The sequence below is a fragment of the Anas platyrhynchos genome, chromosome 12, assembly GCF_047663525.1.
Source record: "Anas platyrhynchos isolate ZD024472 breed Pekin duck chromosome 12, IASCAAS_PekinDuck_T2T, whole genome shotgun sequence".
NCBI classification, from domain to species: domain Eukaryota; kingdom Metazoa; phylum Chordata; class Aves; order Anseriformes; family Anatidae; genus Anas; species Anas platyrhynchos.
The window spans coordinates 7,159,035-7,177,497 of NC_092598.1; the positions used below are offsets into that span (position 1 = coordinate 7,159,035).

General features: G+C 36.0%; 1 long non-coding RNA gene across 3 annotated transcripts in view; it reads right to left on the reverse strand.

Moving 5' to 3' along the window:
• Positions 1-17,071, reverse strand: part of LOC110352469 (uncharacterized) — a 69,344-nt gene extending 52,273 nt beyond the window's left edge. For 2 of the 3 annotated variants that reach the window (XR_002401495.4, XR_005268955.2), the window contains exon 1: positions 16,814-17,071. This is a non-coding gene — a long non-coding RNA (uncharacterized lncRNA). The remainder of the gene's footprint in view (positions 1-16,813) is intronic. The other variant, XR_002401494.4, reaches the window with a different exon arrangement.
• Positions 17,072-18,463: the final 1,392 nt, after the last annotated feature.

An 18,463-nucleotide genomic window follows, 5' to 3' on the forward strand; every position in this document is an offset into this window, starting at 1 on the left:
AACATTACACCTATTTTTGAGAAGTACCTGCCCATTGGGGCACCTATACTACTGAAACCTGGTCTGTTTTAAGACACAGAAACACTGACTCACTTCGCAAAAAGTGAAATTAACCAACACTCCCATGATTAATGCATGGATTAGACATACAGAAAGTATTTTTTTCAATAAATGTTTTCCTGAAGACTATTTAATTTTGAGGGACTTTATACAAGATGGAGGGAAACAATGTATTTAAAAAGGACCTGAATTTTAACCCCAGGAATGATTCCTCATTTTATAAGCTCTCTAAACTGCAGATTGAAAATCAGGAGGAGGCTTAAATTCTATCCATCTACAAACTAGATTATTATGCTGCCTTAAAGGTTCCTTTTTTCTTCCTCCTCAATAATTTTGGCACTCACTGACTAAATCTTTTATCTGCGGCATATATGCAGGCTGGAATAATATCATTCCTAGTGGACTTAAGATGTTTTCACTGCTAGAATCGTTAACTTTTAGGGAAACTTTCATAAGATTACCTCACCCCCCACCTATTACTATTCTAGCCCCTAGCAGGAAGGGATTTTTTTTTTTTTTTGATGTTTACTAATTGTGTTTATTTCAAATACATCTAATTCTTAGCAAAGCTGCTGAGGTTCTGTTTGCACTTTAAATTCACAGGTTTACTGTAGAATGCCAGGCATATTGAGATGAATCAAACTCATCCAAGCATGAATGAAATGTAGTGAGAAAGTCCCTTCTGGCATCATTTCTGGGATTAGTAATTTGTGAAATTGTGGTGATGCAAGGGAGCAGCATGAGAAAGCCATTTCCTTCCCTTTTGTCCAGTCTAAATGCAAATCTGAACTTTCTTGGCAGTTCATTTGCATATTAATGCATATAGCATTCCCCTCCAGAGATCACTTCAGATTTTCTAAATTAAGTTGGGTGGGTGGGCTGAAGGAAAGGGGTCATTTTTATCATACTGCCACAGATACTCTCAGATACTTTACCAGAAAGGCAGAAAACAAGCAATTATTTTACTTGCCCTATCACTATTTCATTTTGCCAACTGGTCCACTAAGGAGCTGCAGAGGATAAAAGGCAATGGTTGACCAGAAGGAGGGAAATGGTTCATGTCACTGAAGAAGAACAAACATGATGAAATTAAGAAAGGGTAAGAGTGCATACCAGTCTAATTAGCATTTCTTACTAGTAGCTTGGGAAATGTCAGCCACCAGTTGGTGGCAAAATAAAGATGTAATGTGAGTAATAATGAATTAAATTGTGGCTATTTGCATTGAAATGCTAAGATAATGATCTGAAATTACGATTGTAAATATTCCCCTTGACAGTTGAAAATTGGACTTAAAGCTAATAGTACTTTGGATGAACTTTACGCCATGAAATCACTTTTAATGCTTTACACTCCTTTTGGCTATGACAATGTGTTTCAGAAAGTTAATTTACCTCTGTTTTGTTCAAGCTGTTTGGTAATTGATGCATACATCATGGAGGTTTTAATGAACAACTACGGGGACTATTTACTCTATTCAGTAAGTATAACTGAAACACTTGATTACTACTCCTGAGCTGAATAAACCAATAGAGTCAAGCACAACAAATATCTTTGGCTAGGGATTGGAGGCAGTGACATCAGTAAAGATCTATTTAAATGCAAAGAAAAAGGCAACATTACCAGAAGGTGTTTCAATATTTCAGATAGATCTCCTTGCATTAGCTGCAATTTATAGTTTCACTGTTAGCATTAGGAATCGCTTAGGGAGAATTTACATCTGTATGTCTGCAAACCAGAAGTACTATCAGAGTAGGCTTAGCCAACAAAACAGAAAAGCAGCGGATATCTTCACAACATCTGTTGTGTAAATAGCTTTCCAGTAATAATGCATTTAAAATGAGGGCTTATTTCCAGACTGTAGTGCTTAGTTACACTGTAACATTATTTTTGCCATTATTTAAAGATGAATGACGTAAAAACTATAGGATTACACAGATTACATTATGCCATGCTCACAAAAAGTGGTCTTGCACAATTAAAAGGAATCCTGAAGACTTTTAAAGAGTGATAAGTCTTCCAGATATCTAAACTGAGATCTCTTTGACAGTACTTGCCTTCACAGAGTTCTTATTTCTTGAAGGTGTCCTGCAATGGCAGTGAAAAATGGATGCACTTCAAATAATTACAAGTTTTCTCAGATGTTGGACAGAATTTATAATTCACAGGGCTGACAAAATGGAGACTACCAAATCTATATTCAGTATATCAACCCCCAAAGTCTGCTTGTATAGTCAAAATTGCCTTTTTGTACTCTAGCAAAAGTCCTGCTTCTTTCCAACTTCCATAGTTGTGGGATTTGCTGCTTTTTTGCACTTTCAAGAAATAGCTCGGTAGGCCATAGTCTTATGATTGTATGAAGCCAGAGAGCTGTTTGCTTTCATGTACCAGCTCTAGCAAGGAATTACTGAGCCAAAATACCTTCTCTTATTTATATGGATCATCTGCTTTGTTGATCATCCTTCCCTTTAAAATTATTAGAAATAAATATCAAATACATGAATGAAAATATAAAAATAAAAGCCAGACAATGTTAGTACTTCCAATTGAATGGTTTTTCCAAGAGAAAGTGCCTTGTAGTCTGAGTATATACAGCTTATGGTGCTTCAGACTCTTTTCCTAAATCTGCATAGCTCATGAATAGTGCTCTTAACTGGGTTACCAGGGACCAGATAAGAAATAAAAGTGTTAAATCATCTTGTGCTTCTTATATGCTATATTTAGGGACATAACTAAGCGGAAATACTGTCATTGTATTTGTTGTGCATTATCTTACTGCAGGTCCAGTTAAGAAACTTCTTTTTCAGAGTAAAGCAAGTCACTGTATTTCTAGTCTTCCTAACATTTTGTATTTTAGTCTTTCTGTATTATTTATATATGTTTTATGTTTTTATGTTTTATATATAAAACTTCTGTGGATGGATAAAATACATTTTCTATATCTATAGAAATATAATTGCTTAGGCAGCGCTAAGGCTTTGCCAATGACCACATACCCTGTATTTGCTACATCCAGTGCAGTGCATCCAGGAATGGGTATAAAGCTGCATAGGTTCCCACAGCCCACAGGAGTTCAGTAAGAAGAATTCAAGGTATCTTAGAAAATTCCTGGGAGGATACATTGGTATTCCCACTAGTGGGGAAACAGTATGCATACCTGGGGACCTGTCTTTAACTTTGGTAGCCTAAAAAGAACATAAAACATCTCTAACACAACGTCTCTAACATGGAGAAGCACAGAAAAGAGATGCCTATCTACTTATAGCTTTGATGGAGTGATTGAAATGCTTATATGACAGACTTGCTAAAGGTCTGATTTTCAGCAGCTTTGGTTTTTTTTTTTTTTTTTTTTTTGTTTATGTATTTGATCAGAAAAATGGTGATGGGAAATGCTGTATGTTCAAACTTTTGTTAACATCCATATTCTTAAGGCTCTAGACTTTTGTATTTTGCCCGTTACCTTATCATTAATACATTTGGATATCCAACGCCTTGATTCTTAAGTGGAGTAGAGGGATGGAGGGAGGTTGCTTTCTGTGAACAGTGTTACTGTTTAAACAGTTTCAGTTTAACTTTGAAAAGCTCCTTCCTTTCAGGTCAATAAAATGGCTGCAGGCCAAGTTCCCATCTGTGCTGAACTTGTATTTGCTGGCTAGAGACAATTTTCTACTAGACCTGTTTAGGAGAGTAGTGTAGCATGATTACTCTCTGCTAGCATGTGTCTAAATGTAAGTTCAGTAACTACTATATATCAAAAAATAATTTCAGTCACACCAATATAATATAACCTATACTGTAATCCACTCCCGCTCCCCCCCCCAGACAAGTAGGAAGGCCTTGGTGATGAAAGCTGGGATACTCAAGTTCCATTGCAATTATTTACTAAATAAATTCAAAGCATTCCAAGGAATGTAGCTCTGAGGTGTCCTGGAGGAGAGAAAAGTTTCCCGTGAAACTAAACAGACTTTCTTCTCTTCCCTGCTTCACTCCCACATACATGCTCCAGCTATATGAATTGATGACTTATTTTCTCCATAATTCTTGTCCTTTGCCTTTATGAAGAAATACCAAATATTTCACCAAAACATTCTGAAAGTTTCTGCATTATTATGTAGGCCTGAGACCTGAGCAACATAGCTGAGAAAGCACAGTAGCTTCCTTATTCAATCTATAGGCAGAGAGATCTAGAACTGACCTTGTTAATTTGCTGGCTCTACCTGGGTTTCACCATGCTTAACTAGCAGACTTTGTACTTCGGTGGAAAATAAGCATAACAATTTTACCACATCTCTGCTTAGTGAAATAAGAGTACCACCAATTCATATGATAATTTTGAGAAAAAAATTGTTTCAATCTGATACTTAAAAAACCACATCCTCTCTCCTCTTTTGTTTCTTGTCCCCCCTGTATACTACCCATAAACCAACCAGACAAATGAATGTATGACCTTTGTCTCCTCTGTAAATCCTGTCACTTCTCTCTAGGATGGACTGGCAGCCATTACCTTATCTGTAAATATTCCATGGAAGTGGTCCTGCATCTTTGAGAATGGAGAAGAATATGTTACCTAATCGGTGCTGAAAGTGAAACTACAGCATGTGGAGAATTTGACAGTGACAAGACTGCACAGGAGATATAAAAGACACAGCTGTTCACAAGAGAATGCCACAGTATGTCTGCAGCAAAACACACAGCAACAACATGAGAAACAAAGCAGAACAAGAGATGACAAGGAGGGGGGACATTCTGGAAGGCTGAAGACAGGTAGCCTGAAATGCTGACCTATTCGATATATAGGTCAGCCTGCCATATGTAATGAGCTGTTGTAGTATGTTGTAAAACTGCTTCAAGATACCACTGCTATAGCTTTATCTCTTTCCTATTAGGAGTAAAGGTCAGGCACAAGCTCCTTCTGTTGCTCTTGGCTGTTCTAAGTGAAGGCCATGGAAGGAACCCATTACAGAATAAAAGTGAGTAGCTCCAGGCTCATAAGTTGCATTGCCAGCGGGGAGGCATACTGCTAATAAAAATGGGCTGATAGTAAATCATTTAATTTCTTGGCTGTTCCTACCCTCATTTTCAGATGGAAGTTGATGTTTTAAGAGCTTTAAAATTCAGCCCTGATCAGGAAATGAATTTAGTTGTTTGAAAAGCAGCTGTTGGAAACAGCTTTGTTCCTTCTTTAGCCCCAGTGGAGCTCAAAATCAGCTGCTGATAGATACAACTGTACAATCCTGTTTTTTATATTTTATTTTTTAAATAAACTACAATGAAATAGCCTTTTTCATTAGCATACTGTTTCATCAGTCTTGCAAGGGCTTGCTACAGAAGGAATGTCTGTAAGATTGCTTACCCATGTGAGAGCCTCTGAGCCTGGGTTGTACCTGTGCTTCTCTCTGCTGAGCAACTATAGAAAATTACTCCACTCTGTGCTCTTGTCCCTGGTCCTGTTTTAGGACATTATCTCTTTACAGTGACTGAAAGTGAAGAATTATGACTGCAATCTGAATGTTACTTTCAAGTATTAATTGAACAAATTTTTTTGACTTGTCCAATAACTGAGATTGATTTCATTCCAAAGGGGTTTATATACCATATAAAATTAAGGTAAGTGAGCACAGTTCTTGCCAAACTATTGCAATGGAAAGTGCTTATATTCTAACAAAATGATGACTTCAATATGAGAAGGTTTAGGTAAGGTGTAAAGGTTTTAACAACCTGCACATAATAGGACTCTTGGCATCATAAAATAAGATTCTGAAAAGTAGACTATGTTAAGAAAAATAAAGTTTAAATTAACAAAAAAAAATATATATATTTTCTTCATTGTCTAGTCTAGGATACTAGCTACTGATTTTAAGACAAAAATTAAGATTCCATGACTGAAAAATGTCACTAATGAACTTCAATATAAGCCTCTGACAGCTAACCTATTTTCCTGAAGTGAGGTAGAAAATTAGTAGAGGGAAATCAAACAGTTTCATGATACCAGGCAAAGGAACAAACATTTCTGGTACATTTAACAAAACTAATTATAGTAAGACTAGCAAAAATCTACTGCTTAAGAACTTTTTTTATTTTTTTTTTTTTCATGCTACCATAAGTATTTCCTCTTCCAGTGTTTCCAAAAACATTACTATCAGCATCAACAGTATGTGATGGAAAGTGGAAGACTCTCACCTAAGCCATTCTATACTCATCTTTTTGTTCGCCTCTAGCATTTCCATTAAGTTTCAGAGATAATTCTTTAAATATAATCAAAAGTAGTTATTAATCTTGAAAAAGCAGATAATTGGGCCATTCTTTACTTTTGTTAAAAACAGAACATGATTATGAAAGCTTGTAGATTTCTCTGAAAAAAAATATTACATTTTGAGAATGTCCAAATAGAGGGGAAAAAAGGAACAATTGGTTAAAAAGGAATTTAACAGATATTTAAGCCCTAATTTATTGAAATAAATTGCAATTCTTTCCAATTCCAACTTCGTCTTAGGGTTTGGATGAAAGTATGTTCAATTCCTTACAGGATCTTCTGAGATTCTATTTTTAGCCCTGTTACTACTTAGCTCTGCAGTTCTAAACACAATACTTCCATTTCAATGGAAATATGCATTTCCCTTAATTTCCCTTCCTGTTTTTACTAATAAAGCTCTGCCAGCTCACAAAACATCTTAGAACATAAAAATATGACCAGTAACTTACAGTACTTATGGTATTGAGATGTATTTATACATTGCAGTTTTTAATTTGTTGGGCTAGCCTAGATATACATAACCAGTGCATTACTACAGTAATTCCATTGTTTAAACAAGCAATGTAGAAGACACCCATTTTGTGCGATAACAAATGATTAACAACAAAGAATGATAGATGTAGAATTTCAGCTTCAGATAATTATAGACTCTGCAGTGAGCCTCCAGTAAGCTATTGATGGGTATATACAATTCCCCAACTATATGTAACTGTGCCTGTATGCTGTGTAATAACTGTTTTGTCTGATGGTATCCAGATTGTACTCTAGAGCACGTTATTATACAAGTACAAATAAAAGGTAGTAACTTCTCCTTTCCACTTTAAACATTTATTCCATTACTGCAGACGTACCTTGGCTTTGTGGGATATACAATGCAGGTACAAAAATTCTGTTATCCACCATGTATTTGTGATTAAAGCATCCAAGCAGATGGTAAAGTACAAATACTACCAGAAATAATACATAGGATGTCTTTTGATTACAAATAGTTGCCAAAACAGACAACTTAGTTGCTTACAAAGTTATAGGCTCTTATTTTCTTTTCAGTTCATATGTTTCCAGCAGTATTTAAAAAAAAAAAAAAAATAATATATATATATATTTGGCTTGTAAGGCCTCTGAAAAAAATAAAAATAAGTGATTTTGAAATATATTCTCTTTCTCCCAAAATTAAGTATACAATTAACAACGTAAGCTTCTTCCACGTATCTTGGTTTGGCATTCTTTCAATTAAAGAAAAAAAATCACCACCCATCAATTCCAATATTGTTTTTCTAGTACACTCCCTTTCTGTTATCCATTTAGAATTGTAGATCCTTTGACCTTCATCCATCTTCCTTTTTTCAGGTCTTGTTCCCTTTCCTACTTCAGTTGTTTTCAGTTTCTATATCCCCATCATCTTCCACGGAAGTTGATACTTTTCCTTTCAGAACAGCTGAAGCTTGGTGGTATCGAGGAAAGCCCACTGTAGATTTCACTAAGATGGCAAATACAAACTAATCACATCTAGATATATCCTCCAAGTCTCCAATTATCAGTAGTTAATTAGCTCCCTATAAAACCTGATCACTATAGCCCTGATTAATTTTTCTTCTATAAATTTCTCTAATCCTTTTTAGACCTTGTTTCTACTCTGCCTCCACAACAACCTGTGGCAATGAGTTCCACAATTGCAGTATTGCTGAGCAAACGCACAGCTGATAAACATGGACTTATTACTCATTGTAGTGTAATTTCTATGCTTGTCACAGTTTAGGAATGTGTCCTTAAATGCTTATGGGATATGCACATTAGCCTGGCTTTATAATCTAAGACATGCAAATTGGTCTTTATACCAATGTAAAACCCATTAAGTCAATGGAGTTTCACATGGACGTATGGTCTGCCCACACAGATTGAATTACAGGTTGAGGGCTGTAATTGTATCAAACAGTACATAATTACCAAAATGACACTTTTTGCTACCTCTGAACATTGAGAGTATTTCCTATACTATGAACGTTATTCAGAAAGATAGAACAGCTCCCTTACAAAAAATAAAATGAAAAGCTACAAGAAAACCACAGCCTATTTTTAATACTTCCATTTGTCATGAAGTGACAGATGAATCAAAACTTGGAATGAGTAAAATAAGGAAAAAATGTATGTGAAGCTTCAGTAATGTCTAGTAGTTGCATTGTGCAACTGTACTCATCAAAAGCTATCCTGACAGTTTTTTCATACTAAGTTAACAGAAAGTATAATTATTTGTTTATATTTGGAAGTTCTAAGAATTCTGTGTACGTATGTCATTTGACTGTATCACAGAAGAATAATTTATTGCAACTACCTAACAAAAAGCTCCCAAATCTGGCTGGTTCAATTTCTCACTCATTTCCTTCAGAATGTCTTTTCAATATTGCTGTAAGATTTAATCTCTCCAGCCCTGTGCTATAAACTTCTAGACTGTAACAAACCTCAGCCTCAAAAATGCCAAACACAATGAAAAATGGAAATCACCACAGATTCAGCTGGTCTCAGAGCTCCTCTGAGCCTCAATCGCTGGCTCCTGGGTCACTGCCTGAGCTGAATATGCATGCTTACTGCTACCACCCACACCAGTGCTGATGCTCTGTGCTATGTTACCACAGGGGGAAAAAAAACATCCATCAAATTCTTCCCCTTCCCCTCTCTTCCTTCTGCTTCTTCACAAGAACTTAGCATAGGAGCTGGCTATCAATATATATCAGTTCAATTTTGAACAATGCCTGTTTTTCTTAACCTGCACCACAAAACACTTGCTAAGGACTTTTAGTTAAAAAACAAACAAACAAACAAAAAAACAAAACACAAAACTATTGTTTTTAAAGAACTTAGTATGTTAAAACATCTAGAGGGCTGATGAGAGAATACTTTCTCATTTTAATTTAAGGATTACACTGAATATAAACCACTGAAGAAGAGGGTCAGGGTCTTCATACTTGTCATGTTAATGACATACATGTGAATATCAAAGGTGATACCTACCCTAATATTTGCTTTGATGATAAAGCAAGATTCTAACAACTCCGAAAAAGAAGATTTTTTCTTCTATCAACTTCAGCAGTATCAACTTCAGCAGTTTGGTGAAGAGAGCTTTCCCTGCAGTCCTACCATAGCCTGGCAGGGACAGCAAGAATATAAGAGGATATTTTCCATCCAGACTTAGCTTCTGCTAGAAGGGAGAATGAAAGACCAGCCTTCTGGTAATTGTAAAACAAGAATTCAAAAGCAGTTTTTCAGAAGAACCTCCATATTTCCTCAATGTTGCTTCAAGATCCGTGTGGCCTCAGTGTTCATCCCAACACAGACAGAGACATTGCAATAACACCATTTTACATGGGAACAGACCTGGAAGAAACTGATATGCTAGAGTAGTCAAAGAGAGAAAGATACAGATGAGGAGCACAGGGTAACTGCATCAGGTGCTGTCATGTTACGCTGACCTGCTGGCTGGTAGACCTAAAACAAGTTTGATTTTTATTGTCATGCTAGACTGTGTGGCATTTTTTGTTTGTTTGCTATTTCCTGAGGGAAATTCAACTGCTTAATAAAAGAAATATTCCTTTAAAAATAAATAAATAAATAAATACACATAGCTTAGTTCAGCTCTGTTTTCTTATTCTAACAAGTAAAACCAGGTACATAGCTGGTGTAAATGCATCTCTTCAGGAAAGTTAAGTGAACTAAAATGATTTAAGACACCAGCTGAGGAGCTGACTGCACACATGGAGCTATCATTACATTATAGGAAGACAAACAATGACTACCTGTTTAAAGCGTATGGATTCCCACTGACTCCACATAACTGCATGCGTACATTTGCACGCTTTCTGACACAAGCTTAGCTTGGTCAGAACAATGCTTCACTTAATTTCAGTGCACACAGCTGTATGTTATAGAGAAATGTGTCCTGCTGTATAACAAGCAGCTCTCTAACACACAGTAACTGACAAAGGAACAATTAATTCTGACATGCAAGGTTCTCTCACAGTATGTTGGCTCTTTTAAATTATTGATAGTGATATCAAGAATACAGAGCCATACAAGTACAGCTGCTTCAGGTGCCTTTTTTTTTTTTTTAATGGAAAAAAAGAAACAGTTACATGCCTTAACTGACAATCTATGGAGATTAAAGGTAATTCACCTTCCTCAAACCTCGGGTTTTACAAAAATCTTAAACAGTTTTGATATCATTCTCTGAAACCAAAAAACAATGTAGAGAACCTGGAACCCTGCTGATTAAGAACAGTGATTTCCCAGAACAAAAACTAAGAGGTGTAATTTGAATCAGACTGTTTGTTATAATGTTCATATGCAATTTTCATTATCATAATCCAACTTCAGCAGTTCTACAGACCAACTGAGGTCCTCAGTGGGGCATGCAACCAGAAATTCATGAGCATCATGGCAGGTATGATAGTGTAATGCAAACATGTATCCAACTGATAGGACTTCTGTGATTAAAAACATTACAGTACAAAACAATCATTGAGAGTTTACTTTTAATTTACTTTTTAATCAGCTTTATTTTAATCAGAAAATTGTATCTAGCAAAGCTCATTAAATGATATCTAGAAGGAATAAAATAAACCCTTACTACTATGCTGATAGTTTTTATGTAAAGTTCAGTTAGTTTATACCCAATGAGCAAGTTACAAGCATTGAAACATAATGAAAAATACTAGATGTGATACAATTCAGTCACCTATTTAAAATAAAAAAATATGTATGAATTATATCAAAAACAATTTTTTTTTTTGTTATCCTATGGAAATGAATGACTATTAACTTGTTTTTTCTTTATAAAGACTGCCAAAAAGATGGGCTAATGGCTTTTGCAGTTTTTAAACACCAATTGACTTTTAGGGCCAATACCTCTGTAATATTTTTTCAACTAACCTCTATAACACCAAATAAATACTTTCATAAAATACCTTATTGAGCAGGTATTAAGTCTAGAGAGGGGTCAGGAAGAAGAAAAAAAAACAAAAAAAAAAACAGACAGTTTGGAGCATGGAGCTGAACTAAGGCACCCCTCCCATTTCTCAGGAAAATTCCAGAAGCTCCTGGCACCACTTGATTCCACCTGCCGCTGGTGGTAGTAGGGCTTAGTGAAAAGTATGTAAGGATTTAACATTCTTATGCTCATATTAAAATGAATTGCTTTGCATAGATTTTTGTTGAAACACTGTTTGTGATGCCTTGCATTATTTAACCAACTTCTGACACTTAAACAAGACCCCCAAAAAACAATGCTGCATGTCTTGTGCAAATCAAGTTCTTATACTGCTTTCCCAACATGCTTAAACATAGCAAAGAATGATCTATTGACTACAGGACATTTAAGAGTGTAGATAATGGCTCACTACCCAGTTAACTTGGTTACTGTTCTTCATATTCACATTTCATTGGTTTTGATAGATACACTTCTGAAACTGAGCTTTCATTTAACACTGCAACCACTTCCCAGAACTGCTGCGGGGTAGTGATTCCGGGAGAGAACTTGAGGAAAGAAAAGCATCTCAGCTACACAGCCAAGAAAGGGAACTCTCTGTAACCAGGAAATATGAGGGCTGCAAATGAGGTTGTAGTCATATAGTATAAACCAACAGTTACGATTTAAAACTCTGTATGTTAGTTCTGATGCTGGGGCTGGGTTAAGACTGCACACATGGTCAACTATGGCTCAGCTATTAAGCAATACCTTGCCAAACCATGCAATTGATCACTTCTAATCATGTGACAACAACTTAACATGTCAAGGGAGGTATACTCCAATGCAAATTATTTTTCACCATCTGTTTATTGCACAAATATTTTTACTCCCTCCATTAGTTACCATCTGCAGGATAATATCAGTCAGTTTATAAAACTTTATGTCAAAATGCAAACAATAAAGCCAATTCACCATCATTGACTTCTTTGCAATATTCATACAGAATTAATCCCAACTGTTGTATTGTAAAGATATAATTCTATACGTTCCTAAATCAAATCAATTATTTTTAAATGGAATTGGAAATTATTGTTCAGTAATTTAGATGTCTAAATGATGAAAAGCAGATGTACTGTTAAGCACACATTATTTTATCACGTGGGGTTTCTCCTATACCTGCTTGTAAGAAAATAACTTTATCTAACTCCAGACTCCAACAAACCAAAGAAAAAAACATAGCACAACAGAACCTCTGTAAAGTATTTGCTTTCCATTCGCATGGCTAAAAAAAAAAAAAAAAAAAAAAAAAATCACTGAGTTGCATGTAACCAGATGTCCTTTAGAAGGTTGATTCAGAAACTGCCCTTGAAAAAAAAAAAAAAAAAATCAAGTTATTGTAGTCCAGTTAACTTGTTCTTTAAGTGTTCTTTTCCCAGATATGTTAGCTAATTTTAATGTTTTTTCTTTTTTTTTTTTTGATTACTAATAATGATATTTACTACACCTGATTTTTATTTTTACAATTAAAAGCATTAAAGTTTTAATATTTTCATCATAATAAAATTTAACATTTTGTTCAGTGCAACATTGCATTGTTTCATTTGGTAAATACTGGAAACTATGTTCTTTTTCAGAACAGAAAATTCTAATGTAGTGATTTTCACAAGCAGATTCCACAGAACAATGTTCCATGATATTTATGCCAATGGTTCACAATAAAGATCAGGAATCTATAGGTGCCATGAACATAACCTTAGAGGCATTGTACAAATATCAAGAAACTTACTAAGAGAAGCATGATATGTACCAATTAGATTTATATAAATCCTCGCTACTTCAGCACAGAAGCACTGGTAAAACAGATGCTGGCTTGCTAACTGCTCGTGACAGTGAGGCCTACTTCCTGTAGAAGCTTAACACTTAAAAATGCACAGAACCTGTACAAGGATTTCAGCACTGACTGTATGTCTTCACCTTTCAATCACGGGGACATGCATTTTCTTCCTGCTTTAACAAAAGCTTTGCTATAGTCATAACATCATATTCTGAGTAGTTCGGGTAAACTTGTTTTGCAAGAGCAGGAGTACATGTCAGCTCATGCTGTCCTCTCTGCAGAGAAGTGCTTACAGTTTCCTTACCAGTGGTAATAATTAAAATATATTAAATTCAGCAGCACTGAGGTAAAGACTCACTGATCAGAGTGCAGAACACTTCAGACAAAGGCCTATCACCCTTCCTTGTATTTCATACCCACAGATTAGATTACTGATTCTGGCTCATAAATATTTAGGAAAACTTGTCCTTCTAGTGGGTATACATCTCTTTATCTCGTGATGCTTCTGAGGCACATGTTCAACAGCAAGGCTGTGTGATCTCAAAAATACCATCTAGTTTCCTGTTTCCCCATATCGTTTCTCAAGTACCTTTTCTTCTCTTTGTTTCTAACTGCTTCTCTTGCAGAAAAGGAAAAAGGAGAGAATATTGCTTGTAAATTCAATCCTCATTATACACAAACAGTGCTCACAGAAATTGGGCAAGTACATACCAGTTCTCTAACTCAGAGTTGTGACTCACATGCAGAAATTCACCATTCCGTGGTTTGGCTCTGATATTTAACCTTATATGTATATGTACATTGTATTTATAAGACCACTAACAAATCCAGGTAGAGAACTGACCCATGTGGATAGGTAATGCAAATACATAATGCACACTTGCATTTTGGCAAAACAATTAAAAACTTGCAGATATACAAAATGAAACGATTCTGAAAATCTCTACATCTAGCTTCATAGGAAAAGTAATACTACAGCTATTTAAAAGACACTGGTATATTTACTGGAACACTCTCTAGAATGCTTACACCAACAATCCCATGAAAACAAATAGATTTACATTTTTTAAACATCTAAAGGAAATAGATTTGTTCAGTGTTTCTTAGAATACATCGTGTGCCATTTGCCACTGTCAGGTCCAACTCTTGCAAAACAGAATGACAGAGGTGAGGGTGAGGGTTTTCAGCAATGACATCTGGATTTACTATCGTTTAAGAGCATTTTAAATGCCAAAGATTAAGCTTTAAAAGAAGTATCAATGTAAAGAACACATAGAGAGTACAAAGTGGTGAAGTACAATTGACTGAAGGGATCAAACACTAAGATGACAGAGCTCCACATCTCATGAAGGCTCATTAACCACACAGCTGAACACCAGAAAGTTTTTCCAACATTCTCTATTGGCCATGAATAGAAAGGTGATTGAATAAAGAGGAAAGAAAAAAAGAAAAAGAAACAAGGATGATTGGACTTTAGAGGGACTGGGAAATTGACATTTTGCAGTAGAAGGAAAGATGTGCCAGATTAATGTACAGCAGCAATTAGGTTTGTTGCTAATAAAGAAATTCATCAGATCTGAAATCTGGATTAAACAAAAACAAACAAACAAACAGCATTTAACCACCTCTGTAAGCTCAACTCAAAGAAAGCATCTCAACTTCACTGGGGTTTTTTAAACAAAAACAAACCAAAAACAAAACAAAACAAAACAAAAAAACAAACAAACAAACAAACAAAAAAAAACCACAAAGGAATGAAAACCTAAGACTAGGAGGACTTTTTTTTTTTTTTTAAGTCTCTTTCTACTTAGCCTTCTGTTCCTTCCGTACATATTGCTAGAATATATGACTCTTTTTGCATTGAATTTGCCAATATTCACCATCTCCTAAGAGAAGCATCATGCACCTTAAGTACTGTGTTCTTGGCTTACTTCAAGGTAAGTCCTTGAAAACTTTTGTGAATGATTCCAGAAACAAAGATAAATCAAAGTATAGCACTACTATGTAAGTCTGATATTCATGGCCTTAGATGGACAGGATGCTTCTTCAAGTAAATTAATTCTAATGTAAAATATGATTATTCAGTGCCCCAAAATACTCTTGTTCTTTTATTGAAAATATATACACAAGGCTCTATCCGCTGCTGGCATTCTAATTAAAACAGTTCATGCACAAAACAAGGTCAGAAGAAAAACAGATTCTGGCTTAAATAAATAAATAAATATACTTTTGTCACTTGGAAACATTAACTTGCTCCTCTTTAAGCTTTTCCAATCCCTTTTTGCATGACCAACTTATTCTAAAAATACTAATTAGTATAGGTTTTTGACTATATTATAAGTGTAGAATTCTCTTTGCCATTTCCCCTGCAAGTTTGGAATTTAGTAAGGAAAACAACTGTTAATACCTTGCATTTTACATTCACATACATGTAGTTCCAAGATTTCAATTTCCCCTACTGGAAATTTCTGCCTGAAACAATAGTTTAACTCACAAGTAAGTAATTCTCCAACTGAGTACTGAATTGGAGGATGAGGAGGATTTTTTTATTTTAACTGATTTCTATTTGTTATTGAAACTATTTCTCCATACTAAATCTACTTGTGAGAGAATCACATTAATAAGACATAGAGGATTGTGATAATGTTATTCTTCTGGCTTTGAAAGGCTATTTAAATCTTTTCTATGACACGATATAGGCCAAATTGAATTGGATAGAGTGTAGGGGGATTACCGCATGGTAGCCACACATCATTCCATTAATCACACTCTAACCTTTCAAGCAGTTCAGCACCCTCTCCTCACATATTACATCCAGATTCTTAAGCAGAGAGAAGGATAAGTAACCAGATAGAACCTGGTGGTTCCTGCTATTTCACTACTCAGTGATTTTATCTCAACTGTTCTTAAGCTGTCAAAGATGGCAATCACACTTCTCCACGCTTGTACATAAAGACCACCTTCAGTAGGCTGTTTATTAGGCCTAGATCCATTAAACGTTAAGCTCTCTGCCCTGAGAGTTGAATTGAGAAACTTACATGAGGCAGCATTTATGTCTGTTGTCTCTACTTGGCATAGAGTCTGGCAATTTGTCATTTTATAAAAAATTGCGGTTATGATGAGTAGTGGTGCTGCTTTGTGCTAATCAAAGCAGGAAGTGGGAACTTGAGTCTTCCCAAGATGCACCTTTCCTGAAAGGCCTATATATCTGACTTTATCTCTCTACAGTCAAGTCTTGTTAGAATCATATAAGTAAAGCTGGAAACAAACAAACAAAAATGAAAAGCCAAAGCTACTGGTTGAGCCGTTAAGCAGAGAGCTCAAAAAATAAACCCTTACCTGTGCGCTCATACAGTGATCTGTTTGAGATGGTGCTTTGGAATAGCATCCAGGATGGGGCAGCCAGTACCCATAGGGCACCTGGACATGTAGCCCTCCTGCTTGCCTTCCTTGTCTCTTTCCTTCCCTCTGAAATTTACCATTGGGGCTGCTCACTGCTGCCAACAACAGCTCCAGGTACGCCGCTTGCTGCCTGCCTGCCAAAAGCCAGCACCCCCCCCAGCTGCCATTTCACAACAGGCCTGAACTGGAGCCTTCCTATCTTCCTACCATGTGTGCCCTCCTCAGCAAACTACAGGAATAAAGGATCTAGACAGTTAACGGACAACACATTTAAACAATTCAGCCAAGTACCACAGTCAAAAACCTCACCTTTCTAAGCATCTCTGTCAGGCTTTCTTTAGAAAGAAAACCAGAAATTCTCCTGGAGTGAGGCCTTTCCTCAAAGGAACGTTCCTCATTTTTCTCACAAAATGGCGGCAACTGTGTTGTGTGGGAGAGGCTGCAGGCTGAGGTAGCACCCAGTGGCAGTCCCTCAGAAGCAGTATGATCTGTAGGGTAGTATTACACTTATCAAAACTGTGCCACAGGACAGGAAGGTGACCCCTTAACAGCATCAGAAAGCACAAATACAGCAGGGAGGGAGGTGAGTAGAGGGGTTGAGGAATCACACCTGTGTGGAGTTTCTGTGATTAATCTAGCAGCTGTCGTGCGTAAATGAGTAGCCAGAGTTTTTTGTTTCTTTGTTTGTTTGTTTGTTTTTTCCCTAAGGAGTATATTCTGAGGCCCTAGAGCTAGGGTCTTCCTTTCTTTTTCAACATAAAGTTATTCTTGGCAGAATTACTTAATTTTGATAAGGAATGTAGAAAAATATATCCTCAGTAGGCCTGTCTCCTCAGAGGTGGCCATTTGCAGGTTTGAGTAGACAGCATAATATAATGTTCCCTACAAGAATATCCATTAATCAGGGTTTCATAGTCTTTCTGTTTCCAAGTTGTATTCAGATGTGGTTTTGAGGTAAATGTTTTATTCTGCTATGTCCAAACTTGGCCAAGTTAAGGACTTAAGTTTAACATGAAGAAGTGTGCATTTTGGAGCTCAGCCTTCCTTAGGATCAGTTGAGCGAGCTCTCAAGATCATAATTCTGGACTCATGGGGAATTTAGGTGCTTGAGTCCCATTTTATGAGTTTACATCTTTCTTTGAATCTGTCCCTAAGGCCTTTAAGTACAACAACTGATTTTCAATTCCTTGTTTTTTTTTTTTTTTTTTTTTCCTGTGCATTTTGATTATAACTTTACCTTGGAGGGACGAAGTTGACTGAGAAATTTTTTTCTTGTGAAAGTGAAATGTGAATTGTGAAGGAAAATGGGCAGCCAGTTTTTAATATAAGCTTAACTAGTAGTAACGTACCAAGTGGAGTTTGATTAATAAGAAACAGATTCAACTAATTATAAGACATGGAGTAAATGTTCTTTCACTGATTCCCTCAACCAACTTGCCCCCAGTGATTAATTGTAATAGCATTTTACAAGTAGACAGATTTAAGCACATGCATAATCTTATAAAGGATTGAGGTCTAAATCTTGTGTAGAGGTCACATTACTGTTCAGACTAATGATTCCCCATGTATTTGTTCAACTCCAGCTTATTGCACCATGGTATCTAACGACAAGAGCCTAAATTCATATGTTAATAGCAAAAGCAAAGATTTGGAACAGAAACTTGTAGGAAGGAGCTTTTGTAGAGCTGTTCTGGACAGTCCTTTTTTTATTTAAATAGATGGGTCAGTGACCTCCATCATCCTCATACCTGTGCTCAGTGTTCCACTGTGCAGCACAATCCCTTGATTGAGAAGAGCTATTAGGAAGCTCAGCCAGTTGAAAAATCTGACCCGCTGAACACTCTTAGGTACTTTATAATCAAATAAATGATCACATATATTCTCTGCTGACAGTTTATGTCTGTCATTGCAGAACTGCTGAATATTGTTAATGTGCCTACAGCTCTGTAATGAATCGTT